The following is a 26,807-nucleotide window of genomic DNA, read 5'->3' as shown; positions in this document are numbered from 1 at the left end:
TGATCGCTTATGAATTTTTCCAAAATCCACAGATTCCCCAGCAGACGGTTGACACCTAAGCCAAATCACGCAAATATGATACTTTATTAAAGGTCAAAGTAAACCTGGGAAACGGATCTGCCTTCTCTCATCTTAGGCCGTTCTTACTACCTTTACTATCATGAGGGTTTTCTTTTTTTTTTTGAATTTTTGGTTTTGCTTCTGTTTTCTTGAAAGAGGTGAAAGGCAAGCCTAAGGAGCAGTCAGAGAGGAGCGGAGATTTCTTCTCTACTTTTTCTTTACTGCTGCTCTCTCAGCCCTCCTCGTCGTCCGTTGAGATTTGCCATCTTGTTCATTTCCTCCATTTCTTGCTGTGTCTAGAAAGAAGTTTCCAGGAGAAACTTCACAAATATACACTGGCTCCCTCCTGAGTACTAGCCACCCTAGGAACTCTTGGGAAAGAGCGACGACCAAATCAACACTACCAGGTCCTTCCTGGAGCTTGTTGTTCATGAGGGGATTGCCATTAAGCAGAGACTTGCAAAGGAAATCTGTGCTTCAAAAGATTATCATCTAGGATTTATTCTGATCCACCCCAAGACATTGAAATTCTACCCTTTTCTGTTTTGTAAGTCGATATCTTCCAGGGGGTTTGATTTCTGATGAGTGGCATTTCAATTTTAGGACTTAAGGAAATGTTTTAAACAAATGCTCAAATCGTCTTAGGAAAATTCTGCAGGGAGGCCCTTCTAATGTATGCCACATATAAATTCATATTTTCCTTCCAAATTCCTTAGGAACGTTAGTCAGATTTTTTTTTTTTTTTGATATCTGAAAAGAAAATGAGAGTTGGTTAATTAGAATTCCACATAAAACTCCCACTGAGACCATGATGACAGTATTGCCTGCTTTTTGTTTCAGCCTAGTGGCTGATGGTCAAAGGCTCAAAGTTTTTGATATGTTCTGGATGGCTGGATGGATACCTTGGTGTTTTTTTTTTTTCCTAAAGAATGCATCAATGTAGGAGCAGACATTAATATACCTGAGAAGTATAGAGGTGTCTTGCTGGACATGTAAAGAGTGGGGAAAAGGAGTATACATGGTTTTATAAAAGAATCATTTTCCTTTTAGCTACAGATACACAATGAGCTAATTTAATTTTAATGAGTTTTAATCTGCCATTGTCCTTTCTTACACTTATATTTTCCAAATCAGCATTCCATTGTCTGTGCATAAGCTTGGAATGTTTTTCATATATTTTTAAAGAGTTATTTTTCCAGGGGTTCTTTTGTTTTGGAAACACCCCTTTGTCCTCTTTCCACCTGCAAGTTACTTTGCAGGAGTCTCAAAGCACCTACAGCTTCAACTACCCGCAATTTTAATCAGAAATCTCAGAGTCTCAGAATAATATTTCTTTGGTAGGTCGAGTTTATGCTGTAGCTTTATGAATTACACTGTATTTGATATATTAAAAACAGTTTCTTATATACACAGGTACTTTAAAAATAAGTAGTACTAAATAGTAATTAGCAGACTTTAAAACTGTTAATAATTTAATCCAATTTATTTTTGGAGTTGTTGTTGTTCCGTTGCTAAGTCGTGTCCAACTTTTTGGGACCCCATTGACTATAACCAGCCAGGCTCCTCTGTCCATGGGGATACTGGAGTGGGTTGCCATTTCCTTCTCCAGGGGATCTTCCTGACCCAGGGATCGAACCTGCATCTACCAGCATCTCCTGCACTAGTAGGCAGATTCTTTACCGCTGAGCCGCCATGGAAGCCCCTTATTTTTGGTGTCCTGAGTGGTAAAAACTGTAAGAAAATAATGATGCCATGATATCCTCTTTGCTTTTTACCATTGCTTATTTTTATCCACAGATCTTGTAAAGTATGTTTTTTTCACAGCATGCTTTCGTGTATGTATGTGTCTGTAATCGGAGAAGGCAATGGCACCCCACTCCAGTACTCTTGCCTGGAGAATCCCCTGGACGGAGGAGCCTGGTAGGCTGCAGTCCATGGGGTTGCAAAGAGTCAGACATGACTGAGCAACTTCACTTTCACTTTTCACTTTAATGCATTGGAGAAAGAAATGGCAACCCACTCCAGTGTTCTTGCCTGGAGAATCCCAGGGACAGAGGAGCCTGGTAGGCTGCCGTCTATGGGGTCGCACAGAGTTGGACACGACTGAAGCGACTTAGCAGCAGCTGCAGCAGCAGTGTCTGTAATATCTACATACACCTCCCACATGAACACAGACATTTATATAAAGTTCTCTCTCTTTTATTATGTTTATTAAGAAGACTTCTGAATAATATTATAGTAACAAGGCAGTTCGAGCATGTGTAATCTCAGATATTCCTAAAATTGAAGACCTAAGAAAAATAGCTTTTTTGACTGTGTCCTTTGTTTTGATGATATTAAAGAAGGGGCAAACCATCAGTATTTGGTGTCTGAAGAACATTTGATTTAGAAGGGGATGGCAGTAGAGTTTATTATAGAAATCAGAGTAATCCAGATCAAGTCTTTTATTTATAGATGTTGAACAGTGTTCAAGAATTGAAGAAACAATTGTGAAAGAATCAAAAGTGATGAATGCTGGGCAGAAGGTCAGACCCTTCCATATTGATCGACGCTAGGTTTCTTTTTGATTTTGCCAGAGATATGCTTAAAATGGAGGGTAAAGAGTAGAAAGGAGGAAAAGCAGGGGGTATAAAACTAGGGACTCAGAACACAAGCTGTCAATTCTAATCTTAACTTTGCGGTCTGGCAGTTTTATGAACCCAAGCCCTTTGGCCTTTCTTCTCTATAACTTAAGAATGATTGAGCCCAGAATGGCTTTCTTCCAGTTGTTTTAGACACGATTTCTTTACCAGGTTCTCTCTGGATATCGTTCCCTTCTTGATGGAGCATGGGAGGGCCCTTGATGCAGGCAAATTCATTTTTATTTCTAAGCCCCTTCTGGATCCACCAAGCTTTTATATGTCTGTTCTTGGTCTTGAGGAGTAAGACTTACTTTGTCCGTGAAACAGACACAATACACTTCTCTGAGGTGGGGAGTGACACTTGGATCTTCCACAAAGGACTTTAAATCTTTCTGTTAAAGTTACATATTTCCAGGTTAAGTGTCTCTTATGCCAGGAAAGATTTTCTAGGCCTATCTCCTAGGACCAGAAGTAGTGGCAAAGGCTCTAAAACCATGCGGTGTAGGGTAAGGGCTGGCACTCATCTGGAGAAACATGGTGTTTGCCCCTGGGGGAATTGCATAGAGACACTTGGCTGGCTTGTCAATCGAGGAAGCCCTTAGAAGGTGTGGGATTGGGGGTGGGGGGCTGGGGAGAGGGAGGGAGAGGAAGGAGGATTTTGTTGCCTCTAGCCCCATTTGAGAGAGAAACTTGATTTTTTGAAAGCTATGGTTTTTAGAATCACCATCAGAGACTACTTGAAAGTAATAAAAATGTTTGCGACAGAGGGGTGTACAATAAACAAATGGATGATTAAGGGATGAAAAGAATCAAGAAATGAAAAAGCCCAGAAGTGGTCCAATTTCACTTTATAGATAAAGCCATCTCTGACCTATGTATGGGTATTTCTTTATTTTATTTTATTTTAATTAATTGATTTATTTTAGTTGGAGGTTAATTACTTTACAGTATTGTAGTGGTTTTTGCCATACATTGACACGAATCAGCCATGGGTTTGCATGTGTTCCCCATCCTGAACCCCCCTCCCACCTCCCTCCCTATCCCATCCCTCTAGTTGGATGTACGGTTCAAGCACCTTTGAAACCAAGGGTTATGTGAAGTAAGTGCTAAGGAATACATTGAAAGGATTTTACTACCAGAACTTAAATCAGCCAAAATATGGTGACTGTTGGAGGGTGTCACTGATGGCTGAGGGGATCAGAAAACCTCTGACGGTCACCACGCGCTAGGATACTTTTGGCTCCAGTGCCGATCAGAGATGTCACATCATCTTGTGCTTATTTCTAGGGGACCAGTAGATGGTGAGCTCTACCTGAGGCCTCCCATCACCTCCAACAGCCCTCCCCTGAGGCCTCCCATCACCTCCAACAGCCCTGCCCTGAGGCCTCCCATCACCTCCAACAGCCCTCCCCTGGAGGCAGTCTTGGCCTGAATCCTATCCCATCTTGCCAATAGGACAGTTTCCTTAGGCCCCTGCTGGAGCAGGCAGGGGACCTGGGATGGGAGGGGCTGGTGGAGTCCCTGGGAGGCCGAGGAGAGAGGAGGAGGCTGCTGGTGACTGGCAGCAAAACAAACAAAATGCCTTGTGCAGTCTAGCCATAACATAGCACAAAGCAAAGCAAAAGCAGGGCAACAGCAAGCCCAGTCAGGGGAGCCCCCCGCTCAGGAAGCATTCATGATAAGAGAATATACTCCCACTGACCTTATGGTGGGGGCTTCCCAGGTGGTGCTAGTGGCAAAGGACTCACCTGCCAATGCAGGAGATGTAAGAGACTTGGGTGTGATCCCTGGGTCGGGAAGACCCCTGGAGGAGGGCCCAGCCTCCCATTCCAGTACTATTGCCTGGAGAATCCCCATGGACAAAGGAGCCTGGTGGGCTATAGCCCATGGGTTCACAAAGAGTTGGACTGAAGTGACTTAGCATGCACGCACCAGCTTATTGAGAAAGCTCCCAGGTTCTAGCAAAAGTTCAGGGAAAGTAGTCAGGCATGCTTAGTGTGGATACAGGATTTGAGAGTGATGCTGACAAGGCTGGAGGCAGCAAAAAAGAGCAAGATCACCACATAGCCTGCCCTCTAGCATCACCTGCGTGGGCTCAGGCGTTATGTGAGACCTTGGAAATCCATCAAGGAGATGCAGCAACGTCTTAGGGAGCTGGAAAGGAGACAGGCCATGTTTAACCTTGTCTTTGAAGCTGTGATCGAGACACATTCACTGCAGGAATGAAAACCAAGGCACCCCAGTCTGCACCAGCCCCTGCTATGGAAGGCTAATACGGGACACTCTCTTGCCCAGAGGTGGGCAAGACATGTGTGATATTGGGCAACCCATTTCTGGTCTGTGGGACACTGACGAATCCTGAATAATGAATGGATATGGGGAAAGACCCAAGACAAAGAGGGAGCTCGAGAAACCCAAAGGTTATCCCAATCTGCTATAAAATGTCCGGTAGATGTGACCTGGAAGCAAATGTGGTTTGACCTCATTGCTGCAGGACCCCACCTGCAAAGACAGACCTGCTACCTAACACTTGGTGAGCCCACAGAGAACCTTACAACCCGCACAGAAGTTCAGACCTGGCCCACATGTGCCTACCATCGCCAGGGCCCTCTGCCCTAGCAGGGGCCTTGGGGACACAGTTCTATTCAGGCTGAGTGCCTCCCAGCCTCTGGATATAAGATGTAGGCCCAGAATCCTCCAGGTGAGTCCCGTAGGGGTGATGGAGGGCCCCATGTTGAGCCCACTATTCGCTGACTCCCCCATAAATAAACAACAGGTGATGCCTCCGCTTGACATTGGAGCTTTAATACATGGTGACCCGAGGTTCTCTGTAGCCATCAGCGTTATTGATGGTTATGAAGGGCAAACAGTTATGGTCATGAAGGTCTCTTTGAGACTCCACTTGCTAATGCAGGAGTTGCAGAAGATGCAGTTTCGATCCCTGGGTCAGGAAGATCCCCTGGAGGAGGACCTGGCAACCCACTCACTCTCTTGCCTGGGAAATCCCATGGACAGAGGAGCCTGGCAGGTTTCAGTCCACGGGGTCACAAAGAGCCAGGCACAACGTAACAACTAAACAACAACAACAACAAAACTGGACGTAGCAAATGCTTTTATTTTGCCCCTCACAAGATCAACTTGCCTTCACATGGGAGGAGCAACAGTGTACCTTTCAAGTGAATCCCAAGGCTACCTGCACAGCCTCATGGCATGTCATGGGGTGGGAGCCTGGATCTGTCCTGTCCCCACATGAGTGAAATGGACCCATTACACTGATGACCTAATGTGAACATTTGGGTACTGGATATTGCAACAGCAAGCAGCCTTTGAGAAGCAAAAATCCTCATGAAGCAGTTTAGGGCTCTGGAATCCCCCAGACAGAGCCGCTGTTTTACCTAGCTGTGTTTCTGACTCTAGAAGGTTTGGGTTGGGCACTGTGGCAGAGACGATGAAGGGAGAGAGTACCCCTAGGATCTTGGTCCCCTGTTGGAAGGGGCAGGTGTGCCCTCCTGGGGCAGGACTTCCTCACAGTGCACACAGCCACGCTACTTGAGCAGAACGTCTCCCTCACAAAGGACGAACGTGTCACAACCCGAACTTCACTTCTCATCAAGGGGTGGGTTGAGAATATGTTTGGTCAACTCCCTCTCTGTCAGGGCTCAACCCCTCATTTTGGTGAAATGACTCACCTCCCTGCAGCAGAGGAGAACCCTGTCCACTAACCCACTGACCACAGAAATGCAGGTGCCACTAGGCCCTGTAGAATATGGGCGTGCATGCTCAGTCATTTCAGTCGTGTTCGACTCTTTGTGACCCCATGGACTGTAGCCCACCAGGCTCCTCTGCCCATGCGATTTTCCTGGCAAGAATACTGGACAGGATTGCCATTTCCTTCTGCAGGGGATCTTCCTGACCCAGGGATTGAACCCGGGTCTCCTGCATCACCTGCATTGCAGGTATGGATTCTTTACCCACTGAGCCACCCGGGAAACGCCCTTACCCCTATTGCTGTGGCAGCTTACTGATGCCTGGTGTACAGATGGGTCAGGTCTCCAGGAACCGCATCACTACTGAGCCCAATACTGACACCATCTGCATGGAAACAGGAATGAACCCCAGCGGCCAGTGCATTGAAGTCAAAGAGGTTCGCCTGGTGATCACTCACGAGGTCTGATCGTTAACTCTCTGCGCTGACAGTTGGGCTGTTCCAATGGGATTAACACTGAGACTTGGGCAAAGGGAAGACAAGGAAGGGGCGGATGATCATGAAGAAGGTTCAGAATATGTGGACAGACCTTGGGCTGATCTGCAGGAGCCGGAGGCGTGTTCTTCCACTTCCCAGGTCATAAGGCACTGACGCTCTCTAGCAACAGGAAGCTGATGTCCTGGCTCAGGTACAGGCTCCATAACTTATCCTTCAGTAGATACAGCCGACTGGGTGCATGGAAAGAGCACACACATGTTCTCTGAATGAGACGGCCTATTGCCAAGGATGCTGGGTCGCCCTTGAAATGCAGTGAATTGGTACAAGATCATAGCATGTCCTGTGTGTTCTAAACAACATCCAAGGCAACTGCCAAAAGAGTCTGGTGCCCTGAACTGGAGTTTGATCATATTGGCCTCCTGTGTGCATGTGAAGGTGATAAACAGACCTTGGTTTGTGTGGACACTGTATCTGGCCTGTCCCCAGGCTTCCTCCATTGCCACACAAACCAAACCACCACCATGTAGGGATCAGAGAGGCTGAGTACCATGTACAGATACCCTCATCGAATACACAATGGTGGGGCTCACATTTCAAAGGTCATGACCTACAAGACTGGGCAAAATAACATGGCACTGAATGGAGGTTCCATTTGTCTGTAGCCACAAGCGGTGCAGCTGGTAGAAAGGAGAATTGAAACATCAAAGCAGCAGGTGGGAAGAAGTGCTCACGACAGAGGAACCAGCTCCTGGGGCTGCTCCTGCAGCAGTCAAGGGGGGCAAAGGGCCGGTGAGTGGGCAGGGAGGGGGCTTTGCTTGCTGCAGCTACCCCCCCACTGCAGTCGTCCCCATGGAGCCGCTTGGAACCTTTTTATTTATTTAGTTTTTGAATAGCCGGTTAAATTACTAACAGGCAAAACTGTCTTGTCTGGGTGGTATTCTTCCAGGCTTTAACACATGTGGATGATCAACCAGTATGCTCTGTTGCCCCATATGGCAGACTGGGGTCCCCTGCTGAGACACCCAGCACTGTAAAGACAGCCACTGCCCTGACTCTCCCCATGGATTAGTGCTAGGCTGCTGAGAGCATGCATCATGCCTGGGATTTGTGATGGGGCGTCTCACTGGGAAGAGTGAATTATTTGCACCCCTGGGTGAGGAGGAACTAATCAGTTTCCACTGGAATCCCATTGTCCTGCTGCAAGCCCGCCCTGTTGAAATGTACTGTGCCTGGAATGGCACCGGTGCCATCGGCAGAGGGGAAGAGATGGGGGTCCTGGTCTGGCGTCTCTCACCCCCAGAGCATCTCCCGTCCCCAGAGCGTCTCCTCATGTCTGAGAGTGCAGCTTCCTCCGCTAACATGTGTAATATATGCAACTAGATCAAGTTCCTAAAGCTGTAGCCACGTTAACATCTAAGGATCAGACCACAACTGCAATTTTTATAAAAGGGGGAGACCTTCCTCTATAAGTTTCTACCAAATATCTGTCTTCTGACCTTATAATTCTGCCACTCCTGTGCATCTAGTCAGAGATTGGCACCTGATAGGAATACTTTCTAAGTGTGGGTGTCCACTTAGATTCCCAGCAAAGAAATCAGTCCAGCTGTTGGGTATGTGGGCAGCCGCCCCTCTCAAGCTTATTAGAACTGCCACGCTGGGTGTGTATGCTCCAAGGAGGGGATTCAAAGTTTCTGAAACAGTAAATTAGGGAAGAGCAAACTAGGACTAACACTCTTAATTAGTCTGACATTACCAACACTGATCCGGAAGCCTGGCCTGTAATGCACACTATCAATCACTCTAGGTATGGTTATTCTTTTCCTGTCAATCAAGTTACATGAACCTCTATCATACTGCTGACAAGGAGGGTCCTAAAAATACCATCAGAGCCATGAGTGGTTATGCTCGGATTTGGGACGGGTTCATGTGGCTCACCCTGGGTTATCAATATTTGAGCACCTGGGCATGCCTATGTTGGGAACAGGAAAATGACTCTAAACTGAACCAAACCAATTGCAAAGGGATGTAGGATGGATGTCCCCAGATCTGGATGTCATCATCCTGTCCTATGAAAGGGTAGTGACTGGGGTGGCACTGACTGTTCCCACCACCCGTATTACTGGGGGTCCCTGAGTGGGACCTCACGGTTGTGTGGCACCAATCCTTGGCTATGGCTTCCATCTGGGTGGTTGGGCCCCTGCACCCTGGGCAAGGGGGAGAATCCACCCCACCGTAACGAAGCTGCCAACCTCCCTTCCTTCACGAGCAGTCAGATGGCCACACCCCCTTTTCCATGGGTAGGATCGCTTGCTTGCAGCCTTTGTCCCCTTCACTGGACTGTAGGACGTTATAGCACACATAGAAGTCCTTACAACACTCACCCAGCAAGGCTTCAACAATAACCGCCAGAGCCCATCTCATCAAACATGGAAGCCTCTATTGAGAAAAACTGTCCTCCAAAACAGGATGCCCTTGTGTGCTATTTCTGCCTCCCAAGAAGGTACCCGACCATGATCCACATGCAAGGTAGTGTGTTCATACCTGATTATCTGTGCAGGTACGAACAGTACACAGTCAACGTCCTGAGTGGTCTCACCGTGCCAGGCTGGGAGACTTCATAAACCAGGCATTTGGAACACAGGGCTCTTGCTGGACAAGGTTGCTGTTTATTTTGGGAATTGTTATCTTAGTCTGTGTCTTCTCTAGCACATGCTTACATTGTTGCTGTGATGTCTGCCTCCAGGGCAGCCAAAGAGCCTCCAAACCAGCTGCATTCACACTAATGAACCCCCCTGCTGAGCACTCAGAAGAAGGGGGCGTGTGAGATTGTCAGAGCTGGTCACGGGGTGAGAGGGTGTTGCAGGAGGTCATCAACAGGACATGACCTATGGACTTGCGGGCTGGACCGGCCATTTGGGGGCTCCCCACCCCTCCTCTGTCCTTAGAATGTATGTTTTGCTCATCATACACACAGTAGAAGCTGTTTCAAGGACACAGCCTTGAGATGTGTGTGTTAGTCGTTAAAGTTGTGTCCAATTCTTTGTGACCCCATGGACTGTAGCCCGCCAGGCTTCTCTGTCCATGGGATTCTCCAGGCCAGAATACTGGAGTGGGTTGCCGTGCCCTTCTCCAGGGGATCTTCCCAACTCAGGGATCCTACCCAGGTCTCCTGCATTGCAGGCAGATTCTTTACCATCTGAGCCACCAGGGAAGACCTCAGCCTTGAGACAGTTAGGTTGCTGTTGAGACTGTATACTTGGGAGGTATACAAGGCTGAACCCAGGACCCTGTATAAACTTTGCAGATTCTGGAGGGTGGTTGCAGAGATCAACTCGTCTTACAACACCCAAAGCAACTTAGGTATGTAAGCTCCCTTGTTTACGGAAAGTGCCACCTACCGATCTGACCTGCCTCTTTGTCTCTCCTTGCTCTCAGTATATGGGGACCAGTTTCAGATTTCACCGAGAAACTCCGAGTTTTCGAACCAACAGGCTTGAGGTAATGTGTATTCTCCACTTGTCCTTCTTTAGAATCCTGGCATTCTCCTTTTTTTTTTTTTTTGTAGAAAGATGGGATTGAAACAATACAACATCTTTAAACTCTCCTTTCTATAAATGAGCAGATGTCTCATCAGGACAGACGGCAGGTTCCCAAAGAGCATGCAGGACAGAAAACACTGGCTGAATTTCTTGGATGTAGATGAGAAGATAGTTACTGGAGGGAAGTGTGTGCAAACAGCCAAGCTTGCATTTGCTGTGATTCTCTCTTGTTTTTCACCTGCTCTTCCCTGAACAGGCACCCAGGGCTGCGAGATGAATTCTTCCGGGATCAGAAGCAAAGTGTGAATTTGATGCTTGAAGAGGATCAAATTCTTAATGAACCTGATCCACCTTGTTTACAAGAAACATGTGCTGTGGTTCTTGGGGACTTGGTGATGAACTCGAGTTGACTCAAGGGTGCCTTTGCTAGGAGAAGTTAACTCCCAGAAATCAGCAGATTTTATTTCCAGACAGTGTAACATAGGGTGGTGTGCTATGTGCTCAGTCACTCAGTCATATCTGACTCTTTTCGAGCCCGTGGACTGTTCCCCAGCAGGCTCCTCTGTCTATGGTACCCCGGCAGGCTCCTGTGTCCATGGGACTCTCCCGGCAAGAACACTGTAGCAGGTTGCCATGCCCTCCTCCAGGGGATCTTTCTGACTCGGGGATCAAACCTGCGTCTCCTGCGGCTCCTGCACTGGCAGATGGATTCTTGACCACTGAGCCACCTGGGAAGCCAGCATAGGGTAGAGGTGTGTCCATATACAGGTGACTCCTCCCAGGCTCCCAGGTGTCAGAATTACCAGCAGGAGTGGGATCACTGTGGTGCCCTGAGGCTCTGTCTTCTATGGCCTAGAAGTTATTTTTCTCCCTTGTTGGAATTCTCAAATATTACTAACCACAAATATTTCTCTAATATGCAGATATCTCTATCATTAGTAATTATTTCTCCAAATCAAAACAATCCCATCACTAAGCAATTGTTCTAATTGACTCAGCTCTGTGTCAGGCCTCACTGCTTTCAGGTTTATCAAGCACCTTACAACCAGCATGGGACAAAGGGAACGTTCCACTAGGCAGTCTTCTGGCAAATAGAATTGTTATAGCCTCCAATCTGCTTAATCTTTTTTTTTGCTGTGCCATGCAGCTTGTGGGATCTTAGTTCCCTTACCAGGGATCGAACCTGGGCCCCTGTCACTGGAAGCATTGAGTGCTAACTGCCCCAGTCTGTTTAATTCAGTGCAATAGCCCTAGTTTCTTCTCAATGTGACTCAAATTTTCTGTAAGTTATCAAAGTAAGTAATTCACCACTTCTTTGTTTTTAACATTAAAAAATATATAAATATATATTAGTAAACTACAACAAAGGACGAAAATTATATGCATATTTTCTTGATTAATCAATTGCTAATATTAATCAGTTGTTAAGATAGCTTTGTTTACCTTTCTCTATCTATAAATACACATATTTTTTGATGAACTCTTTCAAAGAAATTGCAGATATGACATTTCACTCATAAATATTTACCATTAATCTCCTAAGGATAAAGATATTTTGCTATTAACCACCCTATCATTATCACACTCAAAGAATCACATGTTATTCACTGTCCAGTTCAGTTTCAAATTTCCTGAGTTATCCTAAAAATTCCATTCATAGTTTTTTTTTTAAAGATTGATTTAGTTTTGGTTGTGCTGGGTCTTCACTGCTGCCTGGGGGCTTTCTCTAGTTGGGGCCTGTGTGGGCTCCTCTTCATTGCAGTGCAAGGGCTTCTGATTGCAGTGGCCTCTCTTGTGGGGGTGCACAGGCTGCAGGTCCGTGGGCTTCCGTAGATGCAGAGAGAAGGTTCGGGAACTGTGGCTCATAGGCTCTAGAGCACCGGCTCAGCGGTTGTGGTCCATGGGGCTTAGTTGATTGGCACCATGTGTGAACATCCTGGACCGGGGTAGAACCCTGCATTGGCAAGCAGATTGTCAACCGCCAGACCACCAGAGCAGCCCCCCCACTCATAGTTTTTTAAAAAACCTAATTCCAAGATCCAATTAAGTTTCAGGCTTTCCATTTTGTCTTTTTTAATTTGCAAAACTTTCCCTCATTTTAAAATTTTGTTTGTTTTCTATGTCAAAGATTCTTTTTTTGAGACTCCAAGCTAGATGTCTTGTAAAAGATTGTTTACTATGGATTCATCTGATTGTTTACTGATGAATTAGAATAAATTTAGATCTTTGTTTGGCAGAAATATGGCAAAAAAGATGAGTGTGGAAAATTAATTTATTAACCAGAAAATTTCACTACTCCTCTCCTCCCCCTTACCAATATATCTTAGCTAATAAAGTTTATTTCCTACCCCAATCCTAAAGTTTAGCCATGTAATTTGTTGAGGAAATGGGGTGTAAGTAAATATGAACAATTGGGCTTTTCCTCTGGTGTTTCTGACATTAGCATGAGGAGACTCTTTCTTGGATCTCAGAAACTGAGTAATACAGAGATCTAGCCTAAATCAAAACCACCGCCTGACCAAGCATTGCCTAGATCAGCAGAAACCCAGCCAATCAAAGATGTGTGAGCAACAGGTATATTTGTTGCCTGTCACTGAGATTTTATGGTTCAGTGTTACACAAAAGAGCTACGTGAGACAGCAATTGTGCCTACCTTTTTTTTCTATGCGGTAAAAGACACGTGACATGAAATTTACCCCTTTAAATTTTTAAGTGTAGAGGACAGACTGCAAGGAGATCCAACCAGTCCATCCTAAAGGAGCTCAGTCCTGGGTGTTCACTGGAAGGACTGATGTTGAAGCTGAAACTCCAATACTTTGGCCACCTCATGTGAAGAGTTGACTCATTGGAAAAGACCCTAATGCTGGGAAGGATTGGGAGCAGGAGGAGAAGGGGACGACAGAGGATGAGATGGCTGGATGGCATCACCGACTCAATGGGCATGGGTTTGGGTAAACTCCGGGAGTTGGTGACGGACAGGGAGGCCTGGTGTGCTGCCGTCCGTGGGGTCACAAAGAGTCGGACACGACTGAGCGACTGAACTGAACAGTATTGTTAACTATTCACATTGCTGAATAGATTTCTAGAACTTTTGGGTCTTGCATAACTGAAACTCTCTCGCCATTGAACAGCAACTCATTTCTCCCTCCCCAGCTCCTGTCAGCCACCATTCATCCTGCGTTCTGCTTCCGAGTCAGACTGCTTCAGGGACTGCATGTAAGTGGAATCAGTAAGTGGAATCATGTAAGTGCTCAGTATCTGTCTTTAATGGGTACCCTATAACCCACTCCAGTATTCTTGCCTGGAAAATCCAAAGGATGGAGGAGCCTGGCAGGCTACAGTCCATGGGGGTCACAAAGAGTTGGACACAACTGAGTGCCTTCACTTCACTTCTATTTCACTTAGAATAATTTTTTCAAAGATTACCCATGTTGTAGCATATAAAAGGATTTCCTTTTTTAAGATTGAATAATATTCCACTGTAAGTATATGCCATGTTATCTTTATCTGCTCATCTGTTGATTGATGTGGGCTTCCCTTTTAGCTCTGCTGGTGAAGAATCCGCCTGCCATGGGTGACACCTAGGTTCAATCCCTGGGTTGGGAAAACCCCCTGGAGAAGGGAAAGGCTACCCATTCCAGTGTTCTTGCCCAGAGAATTCCATGGACTACAGTCCATGGGGTTGTAAAGAGTTGGACACGACTGAGCGGCTTTCACTTTCACTTTCTACTGATTGACATTGGTTTGTTTCTACATCTTGGTTATTCTTAATAATGCTGCAATAAACCCAGTAGCGCAAATACCTCTTTGAGATTTTGTTTCCAATTCTTTTGGATAAATACCCACAAGTGGAATTGCTGGATCATAAGGTACTTTTTTTTTTTTTTTTTTAATTTTTTGAAGAACGTCTGTACCTTTTTCATAGCAGTTGCATCACTTTAGACTTCTACCAAAAGTGCACAAGGGTTCCAGTTTCTTCATGTTCTCACTAACCCTTGTTATTTTCTGTTTTCCTGTTTTGTTTCGTTTTGTTTTTGTTTTTGGTAATGGTCATCCTAACAGGTATGAGGTGATCTCTCATTATTGTGGTTTTGATTTGCATTTCTCTGGTGATTAGAGTTGTCGAATGTCTTTTCATATACCTGTTGGCTCTTTGTAAGTCTTCCTTAGAGAAATGTCTATTCAAGTCCTTTGCCCATTTTTAAAACATGCTATTTGTTTTTTTTTGCTGTTGAATTGCAGAAGTCTTTTATACATTTCGGATATTAACTCCTTGTCACATACATGCTTTACAAATACTCAGTTTCATCAGCTGCCTTTTCATTCTATCAATTGTGTCCTTTACTGTGCTTTTTAGTTTCACGTGGTGTCTCTTGTCTACTTTTGCTTTTATTGCCTGTGCTTGTAGTGTTATAGCCCAGAAATCATTGCCAAGACCAGTGTTATGAAGCATTTGACCTATATTTACTGCTAGGAGTTTTATAGTTTCAGGTCTTACGCTTAAGTCTTTAATTCATTGTAAGTTGATTTTTTTTTAAAGATAGGATCCAATTTAATTCTTTTGCTTGTGAGTGTCCAGTCTTTTTAAAGAGATTTTCCTATCCCCACTGTGTAGTCCTGGCACCCTTGCTGAAGATAATTTGACTGTATATGTTTAGGTTTATTTCTGGCTCTCCATTCTATTCCTCTGGCTTATATGTCTACCTTTATGTTAGTACCATACTGTTTTCATTACTGTAGCTTTGTGATATGTCTTGAAGTCAGGAAATGTGAGGCCTCCAGCTTTGTTCTTTCTCAAAATTGTTTTGGCTATTAGAATTCCTTTGTGAGTCCACATGAATTTATATGAATTTTGGGATTGTTTTTCCTATTACTGTAAAAGATGCCATTATGATTTTTGACAGGGATTACATGGAGTCTGTAGATGGTTTTGGGTATTATGGACATTTTAACAGTATTAAATCTTTTGATTCATAAATATGGGATATCTCCCTATATGTGTGTCTTCCTTAATTTCTTTCAGCAATGTTTTATCATTTTCAGTGTAGAAGTGTCTCACCTTGGTTAAGTTTATTCTAAGTACTTTATTCTTTTTGATGCTGTTGTAATGGGGCTGTTTTTTTAATTTCTTCTTTGAACTGTCCATTGTTGATGGTCTTTGATTGAATCATTGGTCATTGAATCAATGATTACATTAGGACTCTGCTATGGACTGGTATTCATATATGTGTATATGTATATACATATTTATCTATATATATGTGTGTGTTGTGCTGTGATTAGTCGCTCAGTCATGTCCGACTCTTGGTGACCCCATGGTCTATAGCCCACCAGGCTCCTCTGTCCATGGGGATTCTGCAGGCAAGAATACTGGAGTGGGTTGCCATGCCCTCCTCCAGGGGATCTTCCCAACCCAGGGATTGAACCCAGGTTTCCCACATTGCAGGTGATTCTTTACCATCTCAGCCACCAGGGAAGCCCAAGAATACTGGCTTGGGTAGTCTATCCCTTCATCAGGGATCTTCCAGACCTAGGAATTGAACTGGGGTCTCCTACATCACAGGTGGATTCTTTACCAGTTGAGCTGCCAGGGAAGCTGATATAAATATATATAAATGTATATATTGATTTTGAGTCATTTTAGGTTCACAGGAAAACTGAGTGGAAGGTACAGAGATTCCGTATATGTCCCTGAGCTCGCTCATGCATAGTCTGCTTCCTTATCGATTTCTCCCACTAGAGTGGCTCATTTGTTTAAATTGATAAAATTTATTGGCACATTATTATCACTCAAAGTCCATAATTTACATTGGGGCTTATGGTTAAATCTTGGTGCTGTAACATAGTTTTTAAAGAAAACAGATGACTGTGATTTTTTTAAATCAAAGTTTCAGTCCTGAGTGGATCTAGGCAGTCAGTAGGCCTTAGGACAGAAAAAAAGAAATTTTCTCTTTTGAGTCTGAAGAAGAGGACTCACAGATCATGTGTTCACAGGCTGTGCGCAGGTTGCCTTGGGTGAAGGGAACCTGGGTCCTTGGATAACTTGTCTTTACCTAGGGCAGTACCTGACATTGTCCTGTAAGGAAAGGGCAAAAGGAATAAACTAATCCAGATTAAATACTATTGTTTCCACCTTGCTTCATACTACACAAATAATCGCAAGGACGGTGATGCTTTCTACTCTCCAAGCTGAGTCTAAATTTACACTTTAACTATAGCTGAATCAGAAGCTTCTGTACTCTGGCTGAAGTTCCCCAAGAAGAGTCAAAATGTGATATAATTTATCAGGATTTCCAGGCTAGGTTTCACGTGTCAGTTACTAAAAGATCCCAGTTTGTGGTCCAGCTTGTGGGTTGCCTCTTCACATTAAAGATCTTGCTTCTCTTTTAGCCCTTGGCCTTATAATTATTATGATTTTCAACATATATTCAAAACACACATGTGGATATAAAATAATATGATAACAGTAACAAAATAATTCTGTAGGTAAAATAGTACCAAGAATCCTTTCTGTAAGTGGTAAATAAGTCATAATTTAAATTAGAACATGGATTAGATTCTACACACTTACAATAAATACCACTGGGTACCAGTTATGCACCTGACATTATGTTAGTTGCTTTGCATCTCAATTAATTCTTTAATTAATCCTACACCATAGGTAGCTTTTCATATTCCAATTTTATAGATGAGGAAACTGAGGCTTAGAGAATTAGTGACTTGGCCGAGAGTATTAAGCTAATAAATGATAGGACCAGGATTCTAACATTCACAATCCTTCTGTTCTTAATATATAATCTTCCATTATTAGAGAACTACTAGGATGTGGGGAGGCCCAGATACATGCATTTGGGGAGTTATTTTAGTGAGGAAATCAAACAATGAGATGTGTGTTTCAATCTCCTAAACACGGAAGGAAGAAGCAGCAAGATGGCAGCAGTAAAGGAAAAGGTCAGAAAATGAACTGGAAGGAAAAGCAGGTAAACAGAGGGCAGGAACAGAACATGAAGGGGATTTCCTTCAGTAGGAGTTTCCTAAACACTTAGGAAGCAGAAGTGAGGGGCAGCCAGAACGTTATTTAAGGAAGCCAGTGATGGAGGGCAGACAGAAGCTATATAAAGTCTAGATTGGTGGTTATGAGGGAATTTATTGATGGAAGTAAAATCTTAAATTGCATGCTTAATGCCAATCTAGTTTACAGTTTTAGGTAATGTAAACTAAGGGTGATGAATTCAGAACAGATGGCAAGAAGCAAGTTTTGCAGAGAGCAAATCACAAACGCCTATGGAACGGACATCCTGCAGGGACAACGCTCAAATGTACTTGCAGGGGACTCCGGAGCCCTTGTCAGTGATTTAGGGGTGACAGTCACAGGCAGAAAGGCCTCACTTAACAAAATTCTCTCCCGTTTCCAGTAGAGGTGTCCATTACCTCGTTTAGCGTGATTTGCTGATTGCATTTTAGGAGAAGCACACCAGTTTCCTGATAGGAACATTGTGGCAATGACTTTACAAAACAGATGTACTGTGATAATCTAATGGCAAATTCCTCTTTTCAATTTTCTCTCCAAATGTTTGTGTCTGCTTTGGAGAACCATTTGGAAAGATTTGGGCAAGCGCCGTGTTAGGCATGCAGGGTTGGGAACCCACTGTTTGACTGAAATAGGCATGGCAGGTGGAATCAGATTTGAAGTTCTCCTTCACATCAACATTTTAAGGTAGCTGTTTGCTTTATAAGGTTTACAGAGTCTTTCAATGATGGGACAGAGGTCTGCTGCTGCTGCTAAGTCGCTTCAGTCGTGTCCGACTCTGTGCGACCCCATAGATAGCAGCCCATTAGGCTCCCTCATCCCTGGGATTCTCCAGGCAAGAACACTGGAGTGGGTTGCCATTTCCTTCTCCAATGCATGAAAGTGAAAAGTGAAAGTGAAGTCGCTCAGTCGTGTCTGACTCTTTGCGACCCCATGGACTGCAGCCTACCAGGCTCCTCCGTCCATGGGATTTTCCAGGCAAGCCAGAGACACTCAGATCAATGACAGGCAGAACTCTTGTTATCTACAGCTCTAGAGGAAAGAAGTCTAACACACGAACAGCTGCACCTAGGGACGAGATCACAGCAGGCTGCAAATGTAAAGGTGGCTTATGTACAGCCAGTGGGGGTGGGTGGATAGCTGGGTTTCCTGGGACACCTGGGATCCCTGGGAATGAGTTACTTTGAATATTCTGCCAAGTCTGACCCACGGATGCTGTCCCTAGCTGTTTGGTAGCCGTGGCTTTGGGGAACTGGGGTGTTTGCCAGTGGTCCTGGAGAGTATGACTTCATACTGTCTTGATGACTGTGGCTTTGTAGTAGAGCCTGAAGTCAGGCAGGTTGATTCCTCCAGTTCCATTCTTCTTCCTCAAGATTGCTTTGGCTATTCGAGGTTTCTTATATTTCCATACAAAGTGAGATGATTTGTTCTAGTTCTGTGAAAAATACCATTGGTAGCTTGATAGGGATTGCATTGAATCTATAGATTGCTTTGGGTAGTATACTCATTTTCACTATATTAATTCTTCCAATCCATGAACACGGTATATTTCTCCATCTGTTTGTGTCCTCTTTGATTTCTTTCATCAGTGTTTTATAGTTTTCTATATAAGTCTTTTGTTTCTTTAGGTAGAAATATTCCTAAGCATTTTATTCTTTTTGTTGCAATGGTGAATGGTATTGTTTCCTTAATTTCTCTTTCTGTTTTCTCATTATTGGAGTATAGGAATGCAAGGGATTTCTGTGTGTTAATTTTATATCCTGCAACTTTACTATATTCATTGATCAACTCTAGTAATTTTCTAGTAGAGTCTTTAGGGTTTTCTATGTAGAGGATCATGTCATCTGCAAACAGTGAGAGTTTTACTTCTTCTTTTCCTATCTGTATTCCTTTTATTTCTTTTTCAGCTCTGATTGCTGTGGCCAAAACTTCCAAAACTATGTTGAATAGTAGTGGTGAAAGTGGGCATCCTTGCCTTGTTCCTGACTTTAGGGGAAATGCTTTCAATTTTTCACCATTGAGGATAATGTTTGCTGTGGGTTTGTCATATATAGCTTTTATTATGTTGAGATATGTTCCTTCTATTCCTGCTTTCTGGAGGGTTTTTATCATAAATGGATGCTGAATTTTGTCAAAGGCTTTTTCTGCATCTATTGAGATAACCATATGTTTTTTTTCTTTCAATTTGTTAATGTGGTGTATTACATTGATTGATTTGCGGATGTTAAAAAAACCTTGCATCCCTGGGATAAAGCCCACTTGGTCATGATGTATGATCTTTTTAATATGATGTTGGATTCTGTTTGCTAGAATTTTATTAAGGATTTTTGCATCTATGTTCATCAGTGATATTGGCCTGTAGTTTTCCTTTTTTGTGACATCTTTGTCTGGTTTTGGAATTAGGGTGATGGTGGCCTCATAGAATGAGTTTGGAAGTTTACCATCTTCTGCAATTTTCTGGAAGAGTTTGAGTAGGATAGGTGTTAGCTCTTCTCTAAATTTTTGGTAGAATTCAATAAAGCAAGTGGTTGGGGTGGGACCTAGCAAGTTGTTCCAAAAAGGAAACTGAGACATTTTAGCCATGATTCTCCCATTGAGTCAAGACAGCATTATGAAATACTGTGTTCCACCTTTGTGACTGTTGAAATGTTGGAGCTTGATTCTGCAGGAACTGCCATCTTTTTAGGCCCTTTCTGCCTCTGAATTTTACATATGTGTGGGGGCATCAAGACTGTCTTCTCTGATGCTCTGGGATTTACAGAAAATGTGATAAACCCCTTACTTGGTCCTGGGGTTACAGGACCTCCTACAGGTTACAGAGCCTCATCTGTCTCCATGTTTGTGTAGGTACAGCAATGCTTCCAGTGTTTCTTGGCCAACAGAGTCACAGGAGGTCAGTGAAGCTGTATAAGACCCTTTCTGCTCTGGACATACTTCTTAACTATGTCTCCACAGGGGTCTTGTTGCTTCCTGAGAAGTGAGGCACAGGCCTCCTTTGGTCTCAAATCCCAGAAACCTCTGCAATGAACCACCCCATGCTTCCCAGAATACAGGCCAGGGTAGGTCCCTGTGGCGGGCTCTCCTTTGGAGCGACAGCATCCAATTTGTGTCCCCCTTTACTGGTCCTCCAGGTGGCGCTAGTGGCAAAGAACTCACCTCCCAGGGCAGGAGATGTAAGAGATGCAGACTGACACATGAATTTTGCACCAAAGAAACCCTAACTTCTTTATTCTATTCTTCTTCCCTGTTTAAAGTCCACTCTGTAGGTTCCTCATCTTACTACTTTCTTTGGAGGTAATGATTTTATATATACATGGAACATGCATGCGTGCGTGCTCTGTCATGCCCGAGTCTTTGAGACCCCGTGGACTGTAACCCGCCAGCCACATTTGTCCATGGAATTTTGCAGGCAAGAATATTGGAGTGGGTTGCCGTTTCCTCCTCCAGGAGATCTTCTCTACCTATCCAAGGATCAAACCCAAGACTCTTGCCTCTCCTGCATTGGCAGCCAGGTTTTTTACCTGGGAAACCCAGTGATTTTATATTAATAGCTTATTGGACTCTATAACTGCCACTCTAACTTGTGGCATCACAAGTTAAAAATGTAAGCTAAACAACTGTGTCTTTTCATTTACTCATGGAACCAGTATTTATGGGCCCATTAAGTACAAAGTAGTATGCTAAGCACTGTGACTCAAGGATATAGATCCTGACCATGGAAGATGTGTAAAACAGAAAGGGATAAAGATATTCAAAGAATCTATTAGTAAATCTATGTACAAGAAATCTGTGATTTCACAGGAGAACATTTAATTTGCTTGGGAGGTAGAGAGAAGGTTTCATGGAAGAGGCATCCTCTGAGTTAGGTCTTAGAGGACATGTAGAACTTTGAATGTGTGAGTAAGAAATGAAAAAAAAAAAAAAAAAACCTTTCAACCTCAAGGTACTGCTTAAGCAAAGACGCTGAGTGGAAGAACGTGGTACCTGGGTCAGCAAACAGATGGATTGGCATGTCAAGTCACAGAGCGAATGGAGGGAGGTGGCTGTATACACGTCTCTAAATATAAATTGGAATCTGAACACGAAGCACTTTTAATGTCTTGCTAAGACGTATGAACTTTATTTCTAGGTAACAGGAAACCTTTGATGAATTCTAAAGAGAGGAGTCCCATTGTCCAACCTGAAATCGACATTCAACATACTTTGCCATTTTGGTGTGTAATTTACGAGGGGAGAGAAGGAAGTACAAATCTTTGCTTAAAATTCACCATTAGAATTATTTGTACATTAGAGTTCATTGTCCACATTGCTCATCTTCACTATTACCATGGACGGACAAAAAAAAAAAAAACTTGGAAAGAAAGTTGACTTGTGGGTGTGAGACTGTGATGAAATACAGATCCTGCCTTATGCCTGGTTACGTGTCCTCTGGAGATGCTGTGCTCATTAGTCTGGAGGTGTTAGTTCTTCAGTGTCTTTTATAAGCACTCTGTTATTTTGTCATTGGATAATAATGGATGTGTCACAGTAAATATGTCTCAACTGCCTAGGAAATGCTTATCTGCCGTAGAATATAGTGACATAATTTTTGAGATGATATACACCTTTCTTGTGAAGCCTAAGCTTGTTATGAAGTTCTGGCCTTTGACTACAATTATTTTCTTTCGAGTAAACATTGGAACACATCCTGTTAACTCTTAACTTGCTCTCCAGGCAAGGTTTTTCAAAATCTTCTGCCATTTTAACTATACAGCTCAGGAACAATCAGTTTGTTCTGGAACATAGCTACAAATCCAGGTTTCCCTGGTAGCTCAGTCAGTAGAGAATCCACTTGCAATGCTGGAGACAGGGGTTTGATCCCTGGGCCAGGAAGATCCCCTAGAGAAGGAAATGGCTACCCACTCCAGTATTCCTAACTGGAGAATTCCATGGACAGAGGAGCCTGGTGGGCTACTGTTTTCATTGTAGAAGTAAGAGAGGGAAAAGGTAAACGAGGTTAAATGTAAAAAAGATCAATTTTCACCCCTAATATCATCATTTGAAGTTGCAAGGAGTACGGTTCCTTACACTGTACTGTGTAGAACATTTGGACTTATTTGCTGATTCATTTGATTGACAGATTTATGAAAAAAACACTTGCCATATACTGCATGCTATGTTGGGATGGATGATAAGATGAGGAAAGATTATAAGGCTCAATCCAAGGGACATATAATTGAACTTTAAAATCAGACTTGGGCAGTGTACTGCAGTTATCAGTTAATAAACAAACATTTTTTCCACAAGCTTAATTTTTGTAATCTCAGTACTAGGTGCTATGGAGCATGCAAAAATACATCAAACAAGACATATACAATTTTTTAAATTATTTGTTTATTTGGCTGGGCCAGGTATTAGTTGTGGCATGCAGGATCTAGTTCCCTGACCATTGATCAAACCCAGGCCCCTCGCATTATGAGCATGGGGTCTTAACCACTGGGCTACCAGGGAAGTCCCAAGATAAATACAATTGAATGAAAAAAAGGTTCAGTAAATATTCATTAATCACATAAGTAGAAACTGAGAGTAGGTATAATTGAAGAGGCATTTAAAAGATCAGAAGATGGGAAATGTCTATGGACTTGACTGATTAGGGAATGCCTCTGAAAGGAGGTGGAAGAACTTGGCTCATGTTGGCATGACACTTGCCCCTTCACTCCCATGTCTTAGTCATAAGCTATTTCAATTCACTTAAACTATTCTTTGAATAGCGATCTGAGTCTGCTAAAAATATAAGAAATATTTTGATTTGTACAAGAGTTATACTCTGAAATTAGTTATTCAGTTCAGTTCAGTTGCTCAGTTGTGTCTGACTCTTTGGGACCCCATGAATTGCAGCACACCAGGCCTCCCTGTCCATCACCAACTCCCAGAGTTTACCCAAACTCATGTCCATCGAGTCAATGATGCCATCCAGCCATCTCATCCTCTGTCACCCGCTTCTCCTCCTGCCCCTAATCCTTCCCAGCATTAGGGGCTTTTCCAATAAGTCAGCTCTTCACATCAGGTAAGCCAAAGTATTGGAGGTTCAGCTTCAACATGAGTCCTTCCAATGAACACCCAGGACTGATCTCCTTTAGGATGGACTGGTTGGATCTCCTCGCAGTCCAAGGGACTCTCAAGAGTCTTCTCCAACACCACAGTTCAAAAGCATCAATTCTTCGGTGCTCAGCCTTCTTTATAGTCCAACTCTCACACCCATACATGATCAGTGGAAAAACAATAGCCTTGATTAGACGGACTTTTGTTGGCAAAATAATGTCTCCTCTTTTTAATATGCTAACTAGGTTGGTCATAACCTTCCTTCCAAGGAGTAATCATCTTTTAATTTCATGGCTGCAATCACCATCTGCAGTGATTTTGGAGCCCAAAAAATAAAGTCTGACACTGTTTCCACTGTATCCCCATCTATTTCCCATGAAGTGATGGGACCAGATGCCATGATCTTAGTTTTCTGAAAGTTGAGCTTTAAGCCAACTTTTTCACTCTCCTCTTTCACTTTCATCAAGAGGCTCTTTAGTTCTTCTTCACTTTGTGCCATAAGGGTGGTGTCATCTGCGTATCTGAGGTTATTGATATTTCTCCCAGCAATCTTGATTACAGCTTGTGTTTCTTCCAGCCCAGCGTTTCTCATGATGTACTCTGCATATAAGTTAAATAAGCAGGGTGACAATATACAGCCTTGACGGACTCCTTTTCCTATTTGGAATCAGTCTGTTGTTCCATGTCCAGTTCTAACAGTTGCTTCCTGACCTGCATACAGGTTCTCAAAAGGTAGGTCAGGTGGTCTGGTATTCCCATCTCTTTCAGAATTTTCCACAGTTTATTGTGATCCACACAGTCAAAGGCTTTGGCATAATTAATAAAGCAGAAATAGATGTTTTTCTGGACTCTCTTGCTTTTTCGATGATCCAGCGGATGTTGCAATTTGATCTCTGGTTCCTCTGCCTTTTCTAAAACCAGCTTGAACATCTGGAAGTTCACGGTTCACATATTGCTAAAGCCTGGCTTGGAGAATTTTGAGCATTACTTTACTAGCATGTGAGATGAATGCAATTGTGTGGTAGTTTGAGCATTCTTTGGCATTGCCTTTCTTTGGAATTGGAATGAAAGCTGACCTTTTCCAGTCCTGTGGTCACTGCTGAAATTAGTTATTACATGAAGACAATTTTCCATAAGTTCTTCTAGAGAAAAGAAAATTAGTTATGGGTGAGCATAGTCCATTAATTATTTCATGTACCTGAAGACCTCCAGGGAATGCCATGGCATCATGGCATAGCCCCAGAGTGTTAAATTTTGCATTTGATTCCTTGCATTTGCTGAAAATGAATGAAATTGGGTGACTTCCTGTTGACTATGAATCTAAAACAGCTACTGTGCATTGTTTATTTCCCTAGAGTGCAAGAATTCTGTAAGAATACTATAACATCCTGCTTTTAGTCAAATTATGCCTCTTTCTCCCCAAAGATTTTCACATGTGAATAAATTAAATAAGTGGCAGGAGTTCACAGTGACAGACCTTTGGGGACAGAGTAGTGCTCCTATAAGTATTCCTATATTTATATTGAAAGGATTATTTTTAATTATGAAATATTTCAAGCATGCTGAAAAGCATAGAAAATAATCTAATAAAGACCATGCACCCTTTATCTAGATGTAATAGATGTTAATATTTTGCACATTTTTGTCTTCAGATGTCTTTCCCCTTTAAAAATATTAGCAATACAGTAGATGCTTGCTCACTGCATCACTTCCTCCTTGTCTCCAGAAGTAGGTGTTATTCTGAAGTTGATCTGTACCATTTCTATGAATAAAATGTCTGCACAGATATCAAGAACCAACACATCCTTTAATGTGGTATAGGTATAAGATTCTACACAAATGTCATCAGAGTGTATGCCACCTTGCTTTTATAGTCAGCGGTTTTGAGACTGCTGTCATAAATGTACATTTAGAAACCTCACATTAATTGCTGTAGAATATACTCACTTTGTTGCTTAGCATTTCATTGTGAGTCAATCATGGTTTACTTTGACTTTTTCCGTTTGTTTTCTATCAGTAAACCTGCTTTGGGACATGTGCTTGCTTCTTTGTGAGGAACGCTTGAAAGTGGGATTGCTGAGTCATCATTTCGTGTCCGTTCTGCTGCTGAAGGTCAGCAAAGGTGTGAAGGTGCCAAGACAGAAGTTCATTTCTTTGCCACTTAGCAGCCCAGATGCATGTGTGAGTGCTGTCGTGTCCAACGCTTTGCAACCCCGTGGACTGTAGCCCGCCAAGCTCCTCTGTCCATGGGATTCTCCAGGCAAGAACACTGGTGGGATGCCATTTCCTTCTCCAGGGGATCTTCCCAACTCAGGGATTGAAGCCGTGTCTCCTGCATCTCCTGCATTGGCAGGAGGATTCTTTTTTTTTTTTTAATTATTTTTTAATTGAAAGATAGTTGCTTTACAGTGTTGGTTGGTTTCTGCCATACATCCACATGAATCAGTCATAGGTATACATATATCCTCTCCCTCTCAAACCTCGCTCTCACCTCCTACCCCATCCCCCCCTTCTAGGTTGTCATGGAACAGCGGTTTGAGCTCACTGAGTCACTCAGCAGATTTCCACTGGCTACCTGTTTTATATCTGATGTGTGTGTGTGTATGTTAGTCACTCAGTCGTGTCCGACTCTCTGTGCCCCATGGACTGCAGCCTGCCAGGCTCCTCCGTCCATGGGATTCTCCGGGCAAGAATCCCGGAGTGGGGTGCCATTTTCTTCTCCATTTATATCTGGCAGCGTATGTGCATCCATTCTCCTCTCTCCATTCGTCTCAGCCTCTATCCCCCCACCACTCCAGGGTTCTGCTCCACCTGGGAAACCCATGTAACAGCTCAGAGCGGGCGCTTATGTCTGAGGGTGGCTCAGAGCAGGTGCTTATGTTCGTGGGTGGTTCTCACTGAGGGAACTTGGAGACTCAGCCTCCTTCCAGCTGTGTCTCCGCTTTGCCCTGGGCCCTTCATGGATGGCATATACCTGAGGGAAGTGGAAAGAACATAGGGAGGTGCATTCACCCTCCTGATATCTCTTGGTTGGAATCGGCACAAACCACTTCTACTCTTAACTGACTTGCTATTTAAGTTCTCCTGTGGGCAGTTAGGGCTTCCCTTGTGGCTCAGCTGGTAAAGAATTTGCCCACAATGCAGGAAACCTGAGTTTGATCCCTGGGTTGGGAAGATCCCCTGGAGAAGGGAACGGCTACCCACTCCAGTATTCTGGCCTAGAAAATTATTTTTTGGGGCTCCAAAATCACTGCAGATGGTGATTGCAGCCA

The 26,807-nt window shown here is 43.5% G+C and overlaps 1 long non-coding RNA gene across 1 annotated transcript in view; it reads left to right on the top strand.

Moving 5' to 3' along the window:
- Nucleotides 1-26,807, top strand: part of LOC145528793 (uncharacterized) — a 102,587-nt gene that overhangs the window by 51,700 nt on the left and 24,080 nt on the right. Inside the window, exons 4-5 of the long non-coding RNA XR_014070653.1 lie at nt 10,321-10,383; nt 13,578-13,640. This is a non-coding gene — a long non-coding RNA (uncharacterized LOC145528793). The remainder of the gene's footprint in view (nt 1-10,320; nt 10,384-13,577; nt 13,641-26,807) is intronic.

Source organism: Giraffa tippelskirchi, chromosome 12, assembly GCF_054371585.1.
Source record: "Giraffa tippelskirchi isolate mGirTip1 chromosome 12, T2T-mGirTip1v1.2.pri, whole genome shotgun sequence".
Taxonomy (NCBI): Eukaryota; Metazoa; Chordata; class Mammalia; order Artiodactyla; family Giraffidae; genus Giraffa; species Giraffa tippelskirchi.
Note: the sequence above shows the minus strand (reverse complement) of the source record. Positions and strands in the feature narration are given on the sequence as shown.